The 23,674-nt window shown below is 42.3% G+C and overlaps 1 protein-coding gene across 2 annotated transcripts in view; it reads left to right on the forward strand.

The window, feature by feature from the left end:
• The window catches only part of LOC119647641 (G-protein coupled receptor 52), a 152,150-nt gene that overhangs the window by 87,472 nt on the left and 41,004 nt on the right, over positions 1–23,674 (forward strand). For both annotated transcript variants that reach the window (XM_038048703.1, XM_038048704.1), the window contains exon 2: positions 18,210–18,282. The gene's annotated coding sequence lies outside the window, so the exon portion shown is untranslated. The remainder of the gene's footprint in view (positions 1–18,209; positions 18,283–23,674) is intronic.

Raw genomic sequence — 23,674 nt, forward strand, 5'->3', positions numbered from 1 at the left:
TCCCAAAATCGCTGAAACTGAGCAGGCGGCTAGAGCCAAAGAGAAAAAGATCATCAGGAAATGCAAGGTAGCTGTAAAGCGCATCCGGTCTCCAACCTTCCTCCAGAAAAATATAGGCAAAGGCATGAAAGTCAGAGGGCTCTTTGAGAGGTAGTGGCGCTGAGGCTGACACTATCGTAAATTCAGTGATAGAACTGATAACAACACCCTACGGAGGATACCTACTTGTGACAAGCCTTTTATGTACTGATAGACTTTTAAACGCCGAGAGGAGGAATAGAGTGCCTTAACAGAGTACAGATCAGCGAGGAAGCAGCAGAGGAAACTCTGCTAGTCGACAAGGTAAATGTAGAATCATGCGGACTTATCACTCATAAATTTGGGACTGTACGGAAACTCTGTTCACTTAATGCTGAAGAGATGGACTGCATTTTACAAGCATTATCCCCTAAACATCCTATACGCGTTAATGGAAACGGTGTTGATAACTTCGGAGGCTGCCCGATTTTCGCCATGAAAAAAACTTGAAGTGGAAGTTCTCAATACGAATAATAAGAGACCATGATGGTATTCCTCCATGCATCTTCGTGAATGAGGTTGATCGGACTGAGGCATATAAGTGAGAAATGCCTTCAATTCCGTAAGATGGACACATATGGTAGATATGTCTTTTTAAATATCGAGCTATCTCTTTAAAATATTGAGGCATTATTTGAGAGACTGCTTCCTCGTCTACGAGACGCTAGAGGGTCAGGGAAGGATGGAGACCACGTCAAGGGCAGCACAGGAATTCATCTTAAGACCGGACCTCTGAAATGCTTCCTACGACAATCTGATAACGCGCGACATATCAGAAAATTCGCTCCTGGTCAGTTATGCAGATGATGTTTGATGACAATTGTTGCCGGGCGTTGTTGTTGTTGACAAGCGTATAGGATACTTGGCATATTGATGCGAAGAGTAACTGGATGGATATATGCTAAAGGTTTCAGCTTGCGCTGAATAAAACCAAAGCAGCCATTTTAACCAAAGAGAGAATCCCGACTCTGCGTCTCATATCAATCGATAAATTGTTTATAAATCAAAATCAAAGATCAACCTCCTTGCATTAACGTTCAACATGAAGATGAGATTTTTCGGGCAAATCAAAGTAGCAACGAACAAGACTGCAGTTGGACGGCCAGAAGTCCGCTAATCCCGAACGTTGAAGGTACTACATCTAGGAGGATGTATCTTATAAGAACAACGCAGTCCATTCTGTTCTACAACGCGGACTTTGCGGGTAGTATCTCCATCTCGCATTGTCTCAAAACCGGCTGTGAGGGGGGTCCCGAGAGTTAACCCCGGAGAGGAGGTAGTTGCTCGTGAAGAATAGCAACATACACTCAAAAAAATGGAAACTATCTTGATAAAATAGATCAAGGGGCAGATCAACTCATCGGCAATTTCAGCCACCCGAATCGCAAACATAATGAAATTGAATTATTTCCCTACCTACGAAATTAATTATTTCTTTACCCAACTCCTAAGTGGGCATGGAGGTTTTCAGTTTTACCTGCCGAAGTTTGGGAGAGCACGATCCCCCGACTATGTATCCTGCAATGGGTGGTGGGCAACGCCAATCACACATTTTTCTCTTCCAGAAAATGGGATGGGATTCGTCGATAACTACATTCAGACACTGTAGTGCTCTCTCCAGATAACGTTGTCAGAGAAATGTTTAGGGCGCTGGGAGATGAAGTAGTATTGTGCATTACGTTTAGATTCTTCTCGTTGCTTGGAAGATTGGGCTCGACCATTTGGGAGGCCGGATGGCAAGAGGTTCTTTGAGCTAATAATTCCCTTTCCCCTCTCTCCTTCTGTTGATGGAGGCTATTCCTCCTTAACCGGAAGAAGGGTAGGTCTAGACCAAAGTAATGTTTCGAACGGGAGGTGTTCAGTTGGTAATCCCTCCGCATACCATTGCAGGAATCGAACACTATGTGCGTAAGCGTATTCACCTACCATACCAACAAACAAACACTTTCATAAGTGGCCTTGAAATTGATGATGAAGATGATGATGCAACTGATAACCATATTCGAATAGTTTTCCATCGATAAGCAGAAGCACAGGAAATATTGGTCTGTAGCTGATTAACCGGGAATGGTGTAGGCCGATGATGTTCTGAACGACTAGAGATATCCCGCCTAGCAACATGAATATCCTCCTATTTAAGTATAGGACAGATACTTTCTCATGGCAAGCCATCAGGCATTTATTCCTTGTCCGAAATGAATAAACCGCTTTATGTAGTTAGTCTTTAATTCGATGAATTGAACGGAATATCTCTTCCATGCTTGGTGGTGGCAACATTTGTCTGTCATTGTCAGTTGATGGGATCTCCAATTCGCCATATTTTGGTTGTTGAGCAGCTCATCAGCCGCTTTTGCACTCACCGGAGTTCATAATAGGTCCCCGCGCATGTCCACGTTCTTTAAAGTTGTTACGTCGCCCGGTATCTACCATTTTTCAGACCTAGTACAAGCTTACATTCATTGCCGAACTAGTCGTTCCGACTTTTTTCGACGTAACAATGATAACGTTCTTCAGATGGTTATGGAACTCATTTGTCGATGCTTTATCTGCAGAACATCTAATAGCTGCCTTCGTTACAAATGATTCCAATGTTTATTTTCACCTGTTGAGAAGGAATTCAAGATCGTGTTGTCATTAGAGGCTGGAGCACCATGCCAACTATACTCGGATCATTAAAGTTTGTATGTTTTGACATTCATCAACGCGAGATATGGGGAGTTCAATCAACACGTGGTCAATTGGTTGAAAGTGGTACAATTAGGAGAGGCAAACATGTTTTTTTTGTGGGTCTGTTCTCTTGCGAACCAGGTAGTTTCAATATCCACTATTAGTTGAATATTCTGTTGTCCTTTATTATAGGTAATTTTATCCAAGCTATGGGAACTTACGATACGTAAGGCGGTACGCCTGAATTCGGACCTCACCTTCTATTAGCTGTATGCAAGTCTGATTCTGATATCACATTGAGGCAGGTTTCCAATGCTCGTTCTACTAGCTCATTGGTATCCTTCTCCAACTGTCCAGTCTCCTAAAGGTTAATGAGGCTTCTGGTTTGAAATTAACCTCGCGTGCATTCCCGTTCACTTATGTTTTCAAAGCCAACAATACCAGGTTTTAATTTTGGGCTGACTAGATATAAACCCGTTCCTCTTCAACACATCTCTTGCAATGCAGTAACCTAAGCCTTTTATTGGGAGAAAATACCGACTTTCAACTGAACAGCTTTCGGTATGTACAAAGAACGTTCCTTCCATAAGAAAATCCGCGAAATGATTGTCGTTTTCCTCTACCAGAATGTTCTTCGGTGGCTTCGCACTAGTCGTTTTTCGAGTAAGGTTGTGAAACCTACCCAACCCCCGACCTGCAAGGTAGCACGCCTTCATCCTTCTCCGTTTGGAGTTTTACTTTAACAAACAGCTCCCAACAATCACCACATCGAGGTGGAGTTAGTTAGGATTTGACAGCTTTTTACCTGGGACCCTTACTAGCCTTTTACCACAATGAATAATACAAGGTTACCTTAGATCTACTTATCATATTAATTTATTAAGGAAACTAGAATAAAGACAATCTTTGAAGTGTCCATGACTGGTTGCTCTCGGGACTATATATTCCCATGAGGTCTCCTTTGGCCTTTAATCCGCATACGTTCCATAATCATAACAATCCTAACGATGGGGGAGAGAGGGAAGGAATTCTCCCCGGGCCTGGGACAAAAGTTTTAGTGAAGGAAAGCGGATGAGCCGCGGGGAGCCCGCATAATTTTCGCCCCGGTCCCAGTTTTTGCGCTAATATTGACACCAGGCTTGGATTTTCTCATTGCGACCCTGATCATAGATGACTTATTAAGTTCATCTGCTCCTTATTCATAGCAGCTCACTCTGCTGCTCAAATCTTCGAATCATCTTTTCGTAAAACGAATCACCTTACAAGTATCCCCTCAAATTTTATTTAGTGTTTATTAGAAATTGCAAACACTCACTTTTCAGGTAACTGCAAAATACTATCTGAATTGCAGAAAAGTGTATTCACCTTGAAGTGCGTATCACACTACCCACTACAGTTGCATCCAGGGAATAAAATGGTAGCTAAACACTGTGATGACGACAAAACGAAAAAGTTCTCTCGTTGTTTGCTTATCATCTTGTATTTTCCGAAAGCTAAATCAGAATTTCTCTGCTAGGGTAGGTATCCTTCCAGAGATATGTATTTATAATGCTCGTTTAGATATACTCTGGCAGTTTGTGCCGAAGGGATGGAAGCAAGGGATTGGGGTAATTCAATGTATGATTGGATGTTTATTATTTATATTTTTGTTATTTTTCAATTACGAAATAGAAAATTGCTAGCGTTTCCACAAAATAACCACATCATCTTTTGTCGATATGACAAAAAGTGGAACCGAAAAACAATTCCCAAAAATCGCCCGTTCCTCCCATTGAAGCACAGACTATCGAACATAGTCGCCAGGATATGACTCCCTGAATCCTGGCGCTGAATATCCTACAAATGATTCCAACAATAATTCAAACCACCCGTTAAAAAACGAAAGAAAATTTTCCTGTTCTATTTGCAATCCCACTTTCTCTCCGCCCCCTCCAAAGCACTTCCTCTACTACCTCAGTGAAATTATAACGGGAAAAACTTTAAATTTCCACTAAAAAGTTGTGGCATAAATTGAGTCATAGAGAAATGCAGGCATTGGTCGGTACTCCATAGTTTTCTTCGTTGCACATCCGTCACTATTGTTCAATTTGTTCGGCGGGTATTCCCACCGGCATGCCAGGGAAAAAGTCTGGCCTAGTTTCAAAATGGATGACGTAGGTGCCATAATAAGCTCCACTCACTTTGTTGGTACGAGTACCTGAAGAAAGTGATACCAGTCGTGAGCTGGAGGAAAATGTGTGTATATGCGCAAGTAATTTATGATACAAACTTTAAAACTGAAATAAAATAGAAACGTAAATCTCGTGGGGCTCCTGCCCTTTCATGAATGGCTGCATCCCCCTTTCAGGGTGGTTAATAGTTCTATTTATAAGTTTGTTTGATCAATGAGCGAAATGCTTTTGTACCATCACTTTGTGTTATATAATATAGGGATGGCATTTTCGTGCCGCATTGGTAAGCATTTATCATTGATACGAATATAAATAACGACAATCATCTAATTTGATATGACTATTTAGGGTATATAAATCAGTGGGGGTTTAGGGTATATAAAGCCCGTGGAGGATTGTTTTATTAAAGGCTGGTAAACGATATTCTACTACTTCAGATATCAATCAAATGATATCAGGATTATGCCACATACATATCCTTCTCTACATATTAAAAGATGAAGCTTTGTTACTACTTAGATGGCGATCGAGCCCCAGGACCTTTCACTATTACTAATTCCGGGAAAGTTGTAGTGAAATTTACAGAAACCGACTCTAGCGACTCTACAATTCAAAAAGAATGGAGACTGGAGCCTTAATACACCTTCATTCGCTGCATGAAAGTTCACACACAATCTCGACATTTTTGCCTGCCACTATCATGATTATTAAAAGTTTAACCAATGTTAAGAATAGAGCTCGCTTATAACCCTTAAGGGTAACCATCGAATGACATCTTTGACGGAACCGCACAGACCAACTGGCAACGAAGACGAGTCTCTCGCAGTGGTACTATGATAGAAAGCAGCGTGCAGATTCTTCATTGAAAAAAATCTTATCAAGGTGAATTCGTCTGAGATCTGAAGAAGCCGGGCAGCTGCATATGAATTACAGGGCGGCCTCTTCCTCCTCCTCATATTAGCTGCATATAGCCGAAACCATTACCAAAAGCTTTTTCGCATGGCAGTTTAAGCAGTACTGTCCCGTTAAAAGCCCTACTAAGGTCATCACTTCCTAAGGGACAACAAAAATGCCGCTCTAGCGGCCTCGAGTTCTTCCACAAGGATTTTCACCTGCTGGCCAAAGTTCAAATTTGTTCGCCCGTGATGCATCTTTGCAATTTCACCTTTCAGAGTAGAATTGACATTGGATGGCCAGATGCCAAAATCTGGTTCAGGCACCACTGTTTTGGACCAGTCTGTCAACTTCCTCATTACCATACAATCACCCCATGCCTTTACTTTTGGCATATTGAATAGCTCTAATAAAAGTTCCACTGGAGACTTATTTTTCGTTAAAGATGAGACATGCAAAGCACCATAGAATCTGCTTTTCTCCCTATTGACTTTGCATGGTTACTATGACCGTTGTGGTATCACCATAACATAGGTCGTTAACCAAATTAGCCTGGAGGTCTAGAGACTACCAGGTAGGAGTGGGTACGCCGATAGTAAGAAAAATCCCCGGCCTCCTCCTCTTTTGCCGCGTAATAGCAACTAGGTGAAGGTGTTGACATGGTTCTCGACAACAAGTGGTGCCTGAGTCACTCGTTCGTGTTTTCGTCAAAGTTTAGTCGTTACATTTTATGGTACACACTTATCGACTCAAAGTGAGGATGCAATCCTTTCAGCAAGAAGGACTTTCCTCCTAAGCTGTTTGCACTATTCAGTATATTAACCAGATGAATTGGTATCGCCACTGGAGACCGTGTACGAGGTGGATCTGCTCTATGCCCCTTACTATGCTAAATTAGATATTAATTACCATCAAAATTAAAACCCAGGTTTTCCCCAGAGTATAGTGACTTAATTTTAATTTCTATAATAGGATTGTAATTAGTAATTACATGTTAGTTCCCAAGAGATCCACCTTGAAGAGTTAAAATAATTATCAGATCCTTTCTGGGATCTAATTAAATTTCAATTCATCTAATTAAAATTCAATTCCCTAGACCCAATGAGAAGAAACCCATCCAAACCAAAGATGCTACTCCGCTTCGTTTTGGAAAGTCCCATCTTGAAAGGTCCCTGTCAAAACAAAGAATTTCGTCAACCCAAGCTGGAATTGGTTATACTGATTTCCATGAATTCGTAACTTCTACACCAACAACGATCCGTTTTTCGTACAAACGGGAACGCGAAGAAATTGAAGCAGATGTGGCCACAAACAAGTTACATGCAAAAATAGCTAAGAAAATTCGACCGGCAAATAAGTCAGTGGTTTCCGTCAAAGGTCCCTTCCTCAGTCTGCCTTCTCTATACGAGGATTTCTTCGACAGATTATGAGACATCTTACTCGTTTTGTTTCCATCACTTCATTTCATCCTTTTTTGGCGACTTTAATCTTCCCATGCTCTCCTGGCCTTCCCTCCCTCCCTAATAACTCCACCTACTCCATGTACCTGTGGCGCCCCTCAGTTTAACCTATCTAGAAACCACTTAGATGGCACTCTTGACCTTGTCCTCTCTAACCTTCCTGCGCGTTGCCTTTCCCAATCCCTTCATGCCTCGTCTTAGTTGCCCATCATTCTGCCCTCAAGTTCAATGCTCAGATATCCTGACTTTACTCAGCTGTCGCTCGCAAGCCTACCAAGTTCAACTTTCGTAAGGTGAACTTCGAAGGTCTGACCTCAGCCCTGACGGCAATCAACTGGATGTCTCCCTCCGCTCTCCATTTACGTGTGACCAAGCACTTAACACTCAGTCAAATACTTAATACGTGAGTCCAGAAACGAACCCAATGTAGAAGACTCATTAAAGCGCGGAAACCTGAAACCTTTCTGGTCCCATATTGGCAACTCTCGCTGCCCTGCCCAGTTATCCCCTCCGTCTATTAAATGGCTCCTCTGCTAACTCTTGTGATTTACTCTGCCGCTACATTTCCTCAGTCTATGTTCCTCCGGATCCCTCCCGGTAGTAGATGTAGCCTGCCCCGCATCGTCTACCATTCCTCTTCTTACCCCTATCCTTGTCGAGTACCTCATTGGCAAACTTGATGTATAAGAGAGACTGCCGTTCCATTTCCCCTCCTATTCCAAAATCCGGGAAAATATGTCAGGGTTAGAGCAACCCGGCTTCATTAAGCAAAGATCCACTGCCTCCAGCCTGCTTGACTTTACCAAATTTGTTGCCAAAAGTCTAAATTCATATTCTGGGTTATTTTCATTTTTTATTAACGACCTTCCCTTCATACTTCCCTATTTGCTCTATGCAGACGATCTTAATCTGTTTTCCCTTCGTACTTGTCCCTATTTGTTCTATGCAAACGATCTTAAGCTGTTTTCCGCTATATCGTCGCCTATGTACTGTGTTTCCCTTCAATCTAACCTAGATACCCCGGTTTGTTGGTGCTCGACTAATGGTTTAGCACTAAACGCAACTCATACTCTCTTGACGGACATTCCTTATTCTGCTTAAATTCCTTTCAAGACCTCGAAGTCACTTTCGACAATAAGCTCCGCTTAGCTCTCTTCAATTCCCTCGTGAGGAATTCCCTCGAGTACTGTTCCATGATCTGGCCACCCTCCCGTAACTGCGATTGTCTTGCCCTCGAAAATGTGCAACGTAAATTCACCCGTTCCCTCTTCTTTAAGAAAAGCTTTCCTCGTATGGACTACCCGGCGCACAACGCCCGATTTCCACAAAACTTAGTAGAACCATGCTATATAGCCTATATTGCTGATTCTAAGATGAACTTAAAGGGGGTTTGCAGTCAATTACCAAAAATTATAGTAATGTACTATCAACTTAATTTGAATACATATCGCTATGGAGGGTAGTTCGGAACCTAAGCACCCACTAGGCTTTGTTTTGTTTTACACAAAGCCCTGTGGAGGAGTAAATTCTTCGTAAATAGGATTTTAATATTTCACTTGAATGTCAACTATTCTCGTCAGCATAACGTGGCATGGCCTAAAATGCAGTAAACTCGCGTCAAATCGAAAGTTTGAACTGCTAACCTTGAAACTAATAGTCTGGTTGGTTATGCGCGATAGTGTTCCATTCATCATCATCAACGGCGAAACAACCGGTATCGGCTCTAGGCCTGCCTTAATAAGAAACTCCAGACATCCCGGTTTTGCGCCGAGGTCAGTGTTCTATTAGTAAGTTTATTTGAGCAGATATCGGAATGCACCTATATTTTTTAAAAAAAAAGCGCACCAATTCACGTTAAGGCTGCTGTCAGTTTCGCGGGATTTAACAGTTTCCATTTTCCATTTTGGAGAAAAGTATCACAGTAGACAGATTGACAGTGAATCGATTTTAATAACGGTCAAATTCCAATTCTACTGTTAATTTGAGTATACTTTATATTATGACGTTATACACGCCTTAGAATGCAATAAATTCTCGTGAAATGCACAATTTTGACAATAATAGCAGGATTTTCGTCAAACTTTCCAAAATTATGCATTATAATTGATGTTGAAGAACTGAAGGGGTTAATACCTTTATTTAGACAGATACAGTAACAGACGGTTTTTAGGCCTAGATTACGCACGGACTCCGGTTGGATAGGTTCTGAGAGCTGCTTTTCACCCAGTCCAAACTGAGGTCTCTCATTCGATCACTCTTGCACAGACCGCTCCTCAAACCCAATACTAAAGGGCGCCACATCTTCTCACCAAATTTCGTGACAATTGGTTTAGCCGTTCCCGAATAAATCGGGCGTGACCGACAGACAAAACCTTATTGCAAGAAACTTGCTCTACAACCCGCTCTTTTGGAACAACTAAAGCCACATGTAAAACTGAAACAGTATATATTTTTAATAAAAAGTATTTATTTATTTTAGCCGTAGTCGGCTTTAAAATAGGACATAATGAAGCAACCATTATAACAAACTTCAAATTCTGATAGTTTTTCTGTCCCTTGGTCTTCGACCTTTAAAGACAACTGGAGTCTCCTTTGTCAAACGAATTCTCTTAGCTGCTGGTTCGTTTAACTCGTTCGGTGCCGTGCTTTCTTCATCTTCCTCGCGTTCCCGTTTGAATAAAAATCGGACTGTCGTACCCTCCTCTCCTTCTGAAGCACAACTTACTAATTCATGAAAATCGAAATCGGAGTATGTAATACGATCTAATACCTCCTCCTCCCCATTCTGGGCGGATGCAATCCTTTGGTTTGATTGGAACGTTTGATGCTGGGATTTTTCTAGAACGTTGCCGAGTAGTATCTTTGGTCCACACAGTTGTCCTTTTAAATTTGTGACGTCTATCGATTCATGAACCTTGCGGACTTGCGTTGAAACCGGAGCTTTTGGTACCTTGAAAATGTTCATAGTTTGTTCAGGTTCAATTTCAGATGCCAGGGCGAACTCATCCGAGGTTTCGATTCGTGTTGATGACATAATTTCGTCGATATTTAAAACCGCATATTTCAGACGTACGGCAGCACAATCAGGGCAATCTTCTTCAAGAAGCGTTAAATTATCCGCTGGAGAACCATCTTTAGCAGCTTCATATGAATTCATATTAAGAATTTATATTTTAGATTTGTGTGGTTTGAAAAAAGTACAATATTGTAATGCCTAGATGTGGCAATCAGTCGCTCTTTTATACCTACAAGTTAAGTTTCAATTGGACCGTAGAGAGGATTTGATAATTACGCTAACTTTTACAAGTCTCTGAGTAACTAAAAGATAATTAAGAATCCATTTTCCTTAAAATCCAATCAAGCCAATAATAAAAACCCGAATTTACTAAAGAAAGTAACTAGTTGAAATTTTAAAAAAAATTTCTTGGGTTAAAATTATTTGGTCACCGTAAATTTGGGAAAATAAAAAAAAATGCCTGAAAAAAATAGAAACTGGAAATATTACGATAAAGATCTAAAAACAGTGGTTAGTATAGACACACTTTTTTGGAAATAATCCCGGTACACCCAGCAAGAGTCGCTGAACGCTCCTTTGATGCCATGATTTGAATAGATGGAATGGATGGAATATGATGCCTAGAGTTCATGTATAGTGTCGTCACCATATGTTTTCAAATTTTTCGGCTAAGTAGGCCCAGGAAATCTATTCTGTTTGACCATATGTCTCGACTTATAGACTTACTGCAATGCTCCCTGTCGTTAAACCAGGCCACCAATTCCTGTAACAGCGGTAAGATCTGTATCACTGTCACTCAACACCAACATCATCGCTCCTTCCCTGCAACCTGATTTCGTAAAAGTTGTCTGCTGCAGAAAACCGTACTGTTTCTCTGGACTTAAGTGGCACAGGACCTGCGTCTTCATCAATCGATGTTTTCAATCCCTCAATCATTTCGCTTCAAACTCGGCAAATCATTATGATGCGAGGCTTCTCACAGCCTGCGATATTAACTAGAGTTATAAAGAATGTAGCCTGAATTTGTGAACAATCATCCTACACAGAATGCATCGCATATTCTTAAAATTTTTCCCAATGGCTTGACGATTGAAGTCTCAAATTGTAACTAAAATGAGCTATCCATCTTACATAGAATGAACTACAGCTAATTTTCGTTTCGACATTTTTAACTGGAATTGAACGTACATATATATCTATACTTTGTTGAATATTGCAGCAATTAAAAGATGCCTAGGTGAACGGAAACGAAATCTTTATCCGATGTACTTGCGTCGTTAATGTTTCTGTCAGCGTATCTTGCCTTTCTGGCAAGGCGGGCAAATTCAAGCCCAACCGCTATGGCTTTCGAGACTTCTTCGGGGACCTCATTAAGCTTTTCACCCGGTTATTTCTCCGAGGTGCCTTTCCTCGGCTTTTCCCTGTACACCTGCACAAATATGTTTCCAAATCGATAGTTGATATGGCAACCCCAACGTTTAATTGCCTCCAGGATCGGTAATTTACCCCGATCGTTGGTCTCCACCTTGCTTTTCAAGACTCTCCATAATCGCGTATGGAGTTCCTCATTCTGAGCAATTAGGAGGTCCAGTCCAGTCGTATTGTTGCGGCTTTCGGGAGAAAAACACATGGACTCCGGTCAAATACCCTTAACCGCACTAGCATAGCTAACCCTCTTGGGTTCAAGTTTGCATTTTTGCTGCTCCCCACTTGCTTGGCTCCGATAAAAATGGCTTAGGTCTGTACTGAGCCTTCTTAAGGGCCTCTCCTGGTTTCACCTGCGCCACTGAGTCCTGTCTCCTTCCTGACGTCTGATATATTTATCTCAAACGTGCTTTTGCTGGTCCCTGCTTTTTGAGCAGTCGTATTAGTTGGTTGATGTCCTCGCAGTATACCCATGTTGACCTTGGATCCACTGCTTGACGTTCCAACTTCTCCCTCTTTAGGTGTAATCACTTGGCTCTCAGTATTTCGGAAATGTGCCTCCACGTGGTTAACTAGTTTGTGTGCGGTACGGGGTCCCGTTTGTTTGGTTATTGTTTTTCATTTTAATACGGGTACTCATCTTTTTTCCACGATTATGGGGGTTAGGAGGTCTGCCGTGCCATAACCCTCCGTAGCACGGTAAGGTCTAACCTACCCACCGAGGCGACCAGGTATCAGTGAGGCTCCATTCGAATACAGTCAGTGATCCCTGACTGCAAAACTATCCAGAGAGTGTCAACTGAAATAATCGAATAATATTAATTAAATTACTAAATATTGAAAAAAAAAACAAAAAGCTCTTAGAGATACATGAAGAAGAAAATTTCAAAACGAGTTATTTTCTACTCTTTGAGTATCGGACAATTCTTTCGTGGTATTTGTGACACATTATATAATATAAGCTGTAAGGTTTTGATCTATTGGATCACGGTATATTTTTTGATTTACGTATTCTAAGCAAGCAATAAGTTTGTGTTGTTTGTGACGTCGTTCCACCATGCACCTAAAAAAAAAATGCTGCGCGCTGAAAATAGATTGAGGTTTACAATCGTAGACAGCGTATGTGAGCCAATGTGATCTTCAATTTGCGCTGTCCTTTCCAAGTCATGGCCCTTTAGATAATCCGTCAATATCCGCGATATGTAACCTGGAGTATAGAAACGATTTTGCAGCGGCTTAAACATGTGTTACCACCTCGCATAATTGAAGGCGTTTCTTACGTCTAGGATCACAAGGAGCACCACTCGCCGACAGTGGCGAATGTGTGCCTCATTCAGTTTTACCGCTTGGACCACTTTCTCAATCACATCAATTGAAGATGGCTCCGCTCTATTATATTGGTGAGTTCGAGCAGCAAAGTCAATTTTGCGGGCGAGCGCAATGCTGACCACATTGCCTCCTAGTGTACCGTTACGGTCTTGAATGAAGTGCTCTAACACACTTCAAGGCCCTGATCCAACATGGATTGTTGCGCCAGCGGTTATTATTATCATTATTCCTCAATACTCTTCTACAGGAAAAAGAGCTTGCACGATTCCTTCCATCTTCGCTACTTTCATGGAACTGTGTCTTCGATGGGCACCGAATTTTTTGGTAAACATATTATGGCTCTCTGCTAACGTAGTTGATTAGCTCCTGCCAGCTGTATACTTTCTGCTTGTTGGTTTGTTGGTGGAGTTCCTTTTGTCTCTCTTATATCCTGCGAATCTCAGGGTCACCTCATCTTGGCCTTTTATACGCTGAGTAACCCGCCGAAATCTGAGGTAATTCTTTCGTAGGCTTAAAATTTCAGCCGTCCGTCATTACACCGATGCATTGGAGGCTGCGGTGATAAAGCTCATTGTTGAATAAAGTATTAGTTGCAGTCCTTCTGTCTGCACTTCGGACTTGTCATTTATTTAACGATCTTGAAAGGCCTTCGAGAAACTCTCCAACGTTGATTTTCCCGATGTTCCACCCGGTAGGTGTTTACCGGACGTCAAAACATTGGGTGGAACAGTTTGTCTCTTCGAAATAAATGTACTGATGATCACAGCCCGCGAAATATTCCAGTACCTTCCTCCTCTCCTTTTTTGGATGCTGCCTAGTTCGTTTGATTACCACCTCGCGGTGTCTTTGTCGGCAAATCCACACTGTTTTCACCTTGTCTTCCTTTATCGATTGTTTGTTCCCCCTCCGGTAGTGGATCAGTGGTTTTTTTTACTATTTTCAGTAAGTGACCGTCATAACTTCGCCCTTCTTGTAAAGGGTTTATAGTGGAATCTCCCATTTTAGCTGTCAGAAGCAGTGAGCGTGGTGTTTTGTTGCTCCGTCTAAAAATTTCAGCTATTGCCGGTTTTTTCATCGTGTTCACTGTTGTTGGCATTATAGTTTAAGCACCGCGATTTACGCTACTAACTCCAACAGAAAGTGCAATCGCCTTTATTGATCCCTGCATTTGTCCATACAACCCACTCTTGTGTTGATATAAATCCTTATGGGAGTTTCTGTTTAGAGCCGAGATCAGGCGTCCATCTCAACTGAGCCTGCACTGCCAACTTAATGGTGTCATAGCTTCGAACATACTTGCAGACCTGTCAAGGTTATTATCGGAACGCTGCAGCATTAATATGAAAGTCGTTCCCACGTGATATCACTCTGGCGTACTAAGGTAACAGAATATCACGGTTGTCAGCTCATATGCAACCTGTTCAAAATCGTTTGTGAAATCATAATTTTATACCATGCTGGGTAGTTGTTGCTATCGCCACTCGCGTTAGTTCACCCCCACGTTGACTGATCGTTATCCGGGGCCACCATCTGGAAAGTGTGAGTCGACTTGGTTCCGGAATAACATGGATGGTTCCCATCCAACAACTTTGCCCTGTCTCTTTGAGCCAAATGCCAGGAGAACTTGCTTCGGTTTCATTATCATGCACTTAATATTCTTCAAGTGATAAACTTACAACAACGGAACAGTATAAATAATAATAACCGTTGGTGCAACAATCCAATTGGATCAGGGCCTCGAAGGGTGCTAGAGCACTTCATTGAAGCGAAGTGAAGAATTATAGTACCCTATAGGCGGCAATGTGGTCAGCATTGAGCTCGTCCGAGATTATTACCCTGATTTGACTCAGGTACTCATTCATAACTGAGTCGACTGGTATCCGAAGTCAAATCACAATGCAAATCAGACAGATTTGAACCGCAACCTTTCTATGGTAGCCTTGTACTCTAACCATTCAGCTATTGAAACAGCGAATAGTATAAAATCGGACAGAAACATTCATGACAAAGCTTGATTCAAACCCGTGGTAACGATATCAAGAAGCTAGTGTTCAATCAACTCGACTAGTTAAAAAAAATGTTCGCCGATGTTCACCATATGATCGCCATTCATCGTTTGCTACCTGGCGAAGTGCACTGGTGCATGATCTTTTTAAGTATTTACAAATCCTTTGTTCAATCATGAATGCAAAAACTTATTAGGTGTAAGGAAGGTTTGCTGGTGATACTCTTTTCGCTCTTTATACAAATAGGAGACCTTTAGTGGTGACGCATGTTTTCTATTCTCAACTACGGGCTTTGTAGATTGTAAACATTGAGGAAGAGAACAACTGGCTCCAAAAATATTGATATATGCGATTAAATATATTAGGGTTGTCCGTAATTAAAAAACAATCTGTTCTTTTTACTCATACGGGGTTTAAGAAATCCTATCGGGAGATCGGTTCAAATTCAGGCTCTCAACATATTGCAACAGATACCCGAATAGTTTAAGAGTCGGTTGCAATGAATGGCTAGACGTCTGCAACTGTGGAAATCCAATTCAAAGGGCAACAAAATCCAAGATCCAGACAGGACAATAGAACTTTTATCTAAAATAATTAAGATTTGCTTTTTACTATTCGCTAGTGATATTTATTATGGTTGCAAAAACCGATATTTCGGGAACAGTTTGTTCCCTTCATCAGTGCTGACAAGTCTCACCAAATTGACTGATGAAGGGAAGAAATGTTTCCCGCTATTTGCAAGCATAATAAACATTGTGACGCAACAGGGTTAACAACATTCGAAATTTATTTCGAATGTTGTTAATGCACTACCGGTGCTCTCCGTGGCGTATTCGAACTCGTCACGAGAGGAGAAATCCAACGGTGAAAAAATCCGGTTTCACTAAGCAACCGATCTTTTAAAAAAATTAGCTGGTCGTCTTAAATGTAAATCAATTATTCATTCTAATAAAACTTGTTCCTAAATTTCTATCTATGGAGTGCAATCTTTCCTTAGCGCATCCAGGCATCAGGATGACAAATCAGCTAGTCACCGAAAAATACTTCTGGGCCTATATGAATAAGGACGTCAGCTCATGGGCCAGAGGGTGCATCTCATGCCAGAAGTGTAAGGTCACCAGGCATGTAAGAAAAGAAGTGGTCTCCCTCCCACGCACTACCAAGTGATTTCACACTATACACCTAGACATCATAGGCCCTCTGTGAGACACGTTTTCAAGTATTGCCTCACAATCATCGACAGTTTTACGCGGTGGCCTGAAGCAATACCTCTGAAGGACATTACGACGCAATCTTGTGCCGAAGCTCTCTGTCGAGAGTGGATCCCTCGCTTCACTGACCAGGAAATGCAATTTGAGTCCACCCTTTTTTCGGAGTTAGGCAAACTCCTGGGATTCAAACGCCAGCGAACTACTGCCTACCACCTGCAATCAAAACCTGGACACAAGTCTTGCCTTTCGTTCTACTTGGTCAACGAACAAGTGGCCCGGCCTTCGACAAACCATCGGGTCTCACAGAGTCTGGATTGCTGCGTCTGCTGAGAGACAACCTCCACCACAAAGTTTCTATCCGTTCTATTTTTGTATAAAAAAGCAAAAATTGCACTCCATAGATAGAAATTTAGGAATAAGTTTTATTATAATGAATAACTGATTTACATTCAAGGCGACCAGCTTGGTTCGCCTGCTATAAGCCAAGTTCACAGTTACAAAAAATTATGCAAATTTTCCTCCACGACATTTGCGACGGCCTCGATGTTGGCATTGGCTATGTTCGGCAATAACTGCGACTCTGATTGTCGACTTTTTCAAGACCAGCAATAAATTGTGTATACCATATTATGGTATGAGCTCCTGGCAGGGTATCCTTTTCGAAACATTTTGATTGGATTCACCAACTTATGCACAAAGCCGCTATTCTAACCGATTACTATGCAAAAATGTGCCATCCTTTCTCATTTATGATTTCTTAACACTGAAAGGACCTGAAAGAATTGCATTGATTCTTCTTTCTAACAATACGGGTTATCGGCCTGACCTCTGGATACTTAAGAAAATCAGTACTAATTGATTCATATATCCTTGTAGACGCGGCAACATACAGAGGCGTAAAGGAGGAGAAAAGTTACCTCCATTTCTCCAATACGTTGAACATATATGGAAGGTAGCAGTCAAAAACAGCGCGAAATCTCAACTCGGCGACGGACAGACGACGAAACCTCCATAAGTGATAATTTGTTTAAATCATAACAAGGAGAAAGAACTAAAGCACTTATTGCATTGGAAGCAACTGTTTTTCTTAATACCAAGAATCAATGATGTCATCTATCGATTACAACGGAGTCGGAGAAGCCTTACAAAAAGCAATTTCGTCGCTTTTCATAACACCCAGCACAAGTGCTACATTTCTAAGGAGATTGCTCCAAGATAAAAGAAAAGAAATTTTCATATTCCCGCATAAGCAAAAGTCAGTCAATAACTTCGTCTCACGTGCTTCTAACTGACGTTATCCTGCCTCAAATAGTCATGATTACCCAACCGACGATAACGATTCATAACAAAGGGCACAAACCTCTCTAGAAACTTTCTAACTATTTCCACAGTAAAAATATACATACATTCTAGCCATGAGAACCCTCAAGGACACAATAAACACTTTCCAACTTTTCCGAAGTCTTACAAACACTCCTTTAACCACAAAATCGAAAAGCCTTACCTCAATTATTTGTGGAATTACGCATTGAATAAACATGGCCTCTAATACCATGTGCTATGAAGTCACGTGTACATAGGTACTTAAGGAGACTTTCTACCTGCAAGATCCAGAACAAAGTTGAAAATGTGAACTTTCCCCAATCTTACCCACCAGCTAGGAACTCCGATTCTACCCCCTTTTTCCACCCCGATGCACTAACAACATTTCTACATGTTCATACGAGTATAGTGCTTACTACCACTAAAGAGCGTCAGGGCTCTTGAAATTTGATTAACTACGAGTATCAGTTCGTTGCAAACTATCTAGCCACCCACCCTCCACAACCACCCACCCTCCGATTGTCTATAGGTGAACAGGTTCGGTGTCACTAATTCTGTAAAATTCTTTCGTAAAACATCTGCTTTAGGTTAAACTCATGATGCTTAATTGAATTTGTTTTTCGTTACAGACTTCAGCAAAATATTTACCCAAAATGATGGAGTTTTGAATTACGGCTGGCGGAAACGGGTGGAAAGTTGAATGTGAGTATACCTTGCTTGAATATGGATGTACTGTGCATGGTTGTGTGCTTCGCCTGACTAAATCACCGTATATGCTATCGGAAAAGTTAAATTAACTTCCTGTAACTAAATTTCGAAATATCGGATTAAGGCTTCGAACTAGCTGGTGTATATGGGGTGCACATAACATGAATACACATGGTTCCAGTTTGTAAAATACGAATATGTGGAATAGAATTTCAGTGCATATTAAACCAACACTAATGCAATAAATAAAAGTTAGGACTCCATGAATCAATATGAAAAGCTTCTGGGGATCACATGGACGAAATTTATGGAGCATAGTGGTCTTCTCCTCTTGCAAAGTTCTCTCATTTCATGCCTGTTTTGAGCCCGGGAGTAGCAGCAATAACGAATGTTTCATAACAGCACTAAAACGCATTCATAATTCATTGCCTAATAGAATATACGTAGTTACCATCCCTGTTTTCCAATTTAGGACAGGCATACAGGCGAGGAAAGGACTCAAATTTAGACCAACACATCCATGCAAACCATCCGCCCCGCTTTTAAGACGCAAGATTTTGAAGATCCTGTTGAATCATAAATCATCTGAGTACGCTGGCATGAAACCATTTCAAACGAAAAACTTGGTCGACACCCAGGCCTGTGACCCGAACGCGATGTGATCGAAATGCGAAAGTGGCAGTGGATAGGTCATATGTACATTAAGGAAGGGCAAAAATTCCATTGGAACCCACTGGCGCCGAATATTGGAAGAGCAGTGCGGGCATCTATAAAAGTCCTGGGGGCGCATTTCAGCAAACCGCGAGCAATGGCGCGTAGGTGTGGTATACCTCACCAAGAAGTAAATGGCAACCATGTATAATGTATGTATATTAACACTTCCTTCGGATTTTCTCGGACCCACTACGTGTTCTTGTCCTTTTCCCTCTACGCCTTCTGCTTTCGAGTCCTGAAGACTACCTGGTTGAAATCTTCTTCTGGTTTGCCCCCTTATTTTTGCAATTTCCCCAGTTCGCTCCGCAGATAGCCTGCGGTCCCTTTGGTCCTTATGCTGCTCTTAATTGGGGGCGCGACTGCTTCTGATTTTCGCGCATTTTCTATAAAAGGACATAGGAGTTCCTCCAGTTCCATAAGTCCGTTTTTCATGGCTTTGCTGACTTTTTTCTGCAGCAACGTTGCAGTCCACATGCGCTTAACAATTACCGAGCCATCTCCAAGAAGCCTTTCCTCCTCGGCTTTCGCACGGATAGTCGACCCCGCTTCCACTCCGCTTTCATTCGAAGGCATCTGCTCAGTTTCAGCGGTTTAATTTTTGCCCCTTTCCGGCATAGCGCATTGCATGGTACTAGGATTCCTGTCTCCACCACGAGTGTCGCATCATTTTGTGAGTCATCTTTAATTGGGAATTTCAGCCTTCGCCGTGTGCTGCAGCGAGCGGTGCATTAACGCAACCAACCCCTTCTCCACTCTTGTCTTCTGACTTTCATAATTTTTTGTCTCGATGAAAGTTTTACCAGCGAATTGTGTACTAGAAAGTGGACCTTAATAGTCAGGAACAGAACTACCCTTCCCCAATTCACTGAACTACGCTAAGTTGCTCCCAGAACTCACGGATGGATCCACGCTCGCTCGGAGTAACGCAGTCTACTAATACTGGTCCAATTCACACTTTCCGATGAGGGTCTCGAAGAAACGGACTAGTAATACACACTACAACTACCACCTTGGAAAAGCCTGGTTCCCTTCATCCCATCGGCCAAGGGTAGTCGACGGCTCCGGCTTGCATCGATCATAAGTAGCTTCCTCTTTCCTAAGAGACTTTCTCGAAGCTATAGCCTAGGATGCCAGGAGTGAGAACTACTGGCTCGGGCATATCATGGACGCTACTCCTCGTACGTAAGCGACCCGTTAAGGATCGACCCCCGAGGGCGCCCACAGTACAGTACTACACATTAAAAAGACTCCAATAAGGAACCCTGAGGAACACGGTTCATCATTCACCCCGCAGCCAAAAACACCCAATTAGCTTAATGTATCCACTCTTAGTTTGTCAAAATAAAAGCATTTTTAACGTCTAGCACCGCCGTCATCACATGCTGAGATACATCTACGATTCTTGATAACGCATCGCCCCCGGAATCAATTCACCGAAACCGATAGATCACCGTCTTCCCCGTTAAGCAGGGGCAGCCTATTGGTCACACCTTAACCACTCCCTGGCATCCAAAAAACAGATATAGCACTATGCGAAACGTAGCACAGATGGCTTTTGGATTTCCGTGCGTCATGCATTACTAAAAATCTGGGTTTACCCAATCTTAGCAACCATTCTAAGAATCCTATTCCGCAGACCTGTTATCTGCAATATATCCGTGAATCCACCGTAGTTAATTCTCGATAATTGAAGTCATTGAAAAAAACGCCCGTTGAACTTAATCTGAAGGCTAGCAACCGGCGGATTTTCAATTTCCAATTGATATGGAGTACGTCTGGAGTACGATAATTGGAGAAATATTTAGTATGTTCCCCGTGTTATATGTCAGTTTAGAAAGCAGGTGAAACTGAAACAGTGCTTTAGATGCCTTGGCCTCGATCACAATACGAAGGCGTGCTCGTTCAAATCACAGCTCAAATGTGGTGGCGAAGACCATATGAGCAAAGAGTGTAGAGCTTAACCAAGTTTCACACTCTGCAAAGAAAAGGAAAATGTTAGGAGGAGGAAAACTCTTAACGGCAACCGGGAACCAGGATCTGCTCTGGTAAACCATCCTCAAGAAAAATATCGACATGGACATAATTAGTGAGTCAAATAAAAGTCACGTTGGTGGCATTTGCGTCAAAGATCAAACGGGTCAAGCAACATATACGGGCTTGCATGCAACAAGTTTTCCAGGAATCAATGAGCACCCAGGGGTGGGACCCACATATACGCCGCGCTTACCTAATATGAGGAAATGGTCAGCGTTCTGGCTGGAAACACGAGAGGTCGTGAACCGAAAATTATGGCCGGGGTTTTAAGGCATAGCTATACGTAAATGCCACTTTAGCCAGAACAGTTGCTTGACAAGTGAGAAGTACGCTCGCATTGACCACAAGGCAACCTGCATAAATATCAAGAGCCAATCGAGTTCGAAAAAGAGCTGCCCCAGCCCCCATGGTGGGATGGTAACCCGGTTGCACTGCGAAAGTTTTTGAGGATGATATATTTTCCAGGGCGATCAAGCCGACATATCCCTGAATGGTACAGCCAATGAAATAGTCACCCAGATAACCCAAACGGTGACGGAAACCTGCAATGCTACTATTCCTAAAAGGAGGCTACTCCCCAGTAGGCAGCCTAAATAGTGAAGGAAGAACAAAATCACAATTATACATGCCGCATGTCCAAGGACAAGTAAATTTATCCAGAAGATGAAAGGAAAGTCCGGTAACGTCAATTAATAGGGGACAGAGCAAAAAGAACTGCTAAGTGAATATACCGATACAATATAATCTTCTTTTTCTTCAGCCTTTGTCCCGTTCACAAGCGGGGTCGGCTCATCGTAATCGGCTTCGCCATTTGGCTCTATCGAATGCCTGATCTGGGTGCAATCTCGAGGCTTTCAAATCCCCATCTAGCGTATCAAGCCACCGTTGTTTAGGTCTGCCTTTAGGTCGTTTACCATCGACTTCGATGTTCAGACCAATCTTGACAAGTGAATTCTCGTTTGTACGAATTGCGTGACCATACCATCGAAGACGCCTCTCTCACAACTTTTCCACGATCGGTGCAACCCCATAACGATCGCGGATATCCTCATTTCGGATGTGATCTAAACGTGTGACGCCACTAGTCCAACGTAGCATCTTCGTCTCGTTCGCTTCCTTGATGAACACCAACAGAGACACGAAGCGGTTTTGATACACCCGCCATACTTCGAACTTTACTTTTCGGATCGTGGTAGAGCAATTGAACTCAGCGCACGAGTTCTTCTGGCACGAAGTGTTGTCGTAGAGCGTACCAGATGAGCTTTTGTGGCACACGGTCAAACGCTTTCTCTAGATCCAGAAAAGCAATGTAAAGAGGGCGATGCTTCTCACGGTGTTTCTCCATGAGTAACCGCGTAGCGTGTATTGCGTCAGTAGTTCCGCAGTCCTTGACAAATCCGGCTTGATTCACGGTTATTTCAACGATTTCGCGAATACGGTTGTCAAGAATGTCAAGAATCTTAATAGTATGGGAAAGTAACCGGATCGGACGGTAATTTGAACATTCTGCAGGAGTACCTTTCTTTTTCCATATTGGAACAGTGGTACTTTCTTGCTAGTCAGATGGTGTTCTACCTTCCTCAATAACCCGGTTAAAGAATTCACTGAGCCACAGTGTTGGGTCCCAGCTCTTCGCTTTCCAGAGCTCAGATGCGATGTCGTCAGGTCCTGTTGCTTTCCCCGATACAATATAATATGGGTTGGATTCACAGAATAGTAGAGAAAACGCCATAAAGATGACCGAGCTTCCTGAAAAAAGTTTTTGGCACACTATTTTTTCACCACGAAAACGGCGGAAGGCAAACAATAGTCCAGCTCAACAAGTGCGTAGTACCTCAAGTAACTGAGGAAGACCTATGGAAAATATGTGATAGGAATCATGTCATTAAAATCTCAGGCTTAGTTGCCATCACAAACAGAGCTTTAAAGTTGGTAGTGAAGACTGGGCTCGGGTTTGTCGTCGACACTTTCGAGGCGGGGATATTCCCTGTTCGGTGAAAAAAACAAAAGTTGGTGTTGCTTCCCAAAGGCAATAAGCCACCTGGCGATACATCATTACATCGCCCGATCTGTCTGTTGAATAGTCGGAGGGCAAACATGGGCTATTGTGCCCACAATCCACAACCGGACGGTCATGGTATCGCTCAGGCAAACCAACTGCAGCATTATTCAGTTCTTCGCGGATCATGGTGCTTGCTACAGGCAGAATTTGCACAGCTTTGGGCTTGATAGTTCAATGAATTGTCCTGGATACAATGGCATACCGGAGGATGAAGAACATATGGTGATTCATTTGCGCTGAGAAAGAGCGTGAACCCAGAGGCCACAGTTGCGAAAATGCTCAGGTTGAAAGCGGGCTGGCTTCAGGTTTTCTCCGTAACTGTAAAATGAGGCACCAACTGCTAAAAGGAGTAAGGAAGAGGAAGACCAATAGAAGAAGCACAAGTGCTTAAAAGCAAACCTATCCAGCGAAGTAATATCTGAATATAATACCGCAGTGCTGGGACTATAGAGACACCGGGTGACTTGAGGGGGTTTTAATCTCACACCCACCCGTTCTAGCAGCTGAGCTAGAGCAGACTTATGTTTCTAAGGGGTTTACACAAAAAAATCTTTGTGCTTGTCCTATTTATGTATT

Source organism: Hermetia illucens, chromosome 2 (genome assembly GCF_905115235.1).
Source record: "Hermetia illucens chromosome 2, iHerIll2.2.curated.20191125, whole genome shotgun sequence".
Taxonomy (NCBI): domain Eukaryota; kingdom Metazoa; phylum Arthropoda; class Insecta; order Diptera; family Stratiomyidae; genus Hermetia; species Hermetia illucens.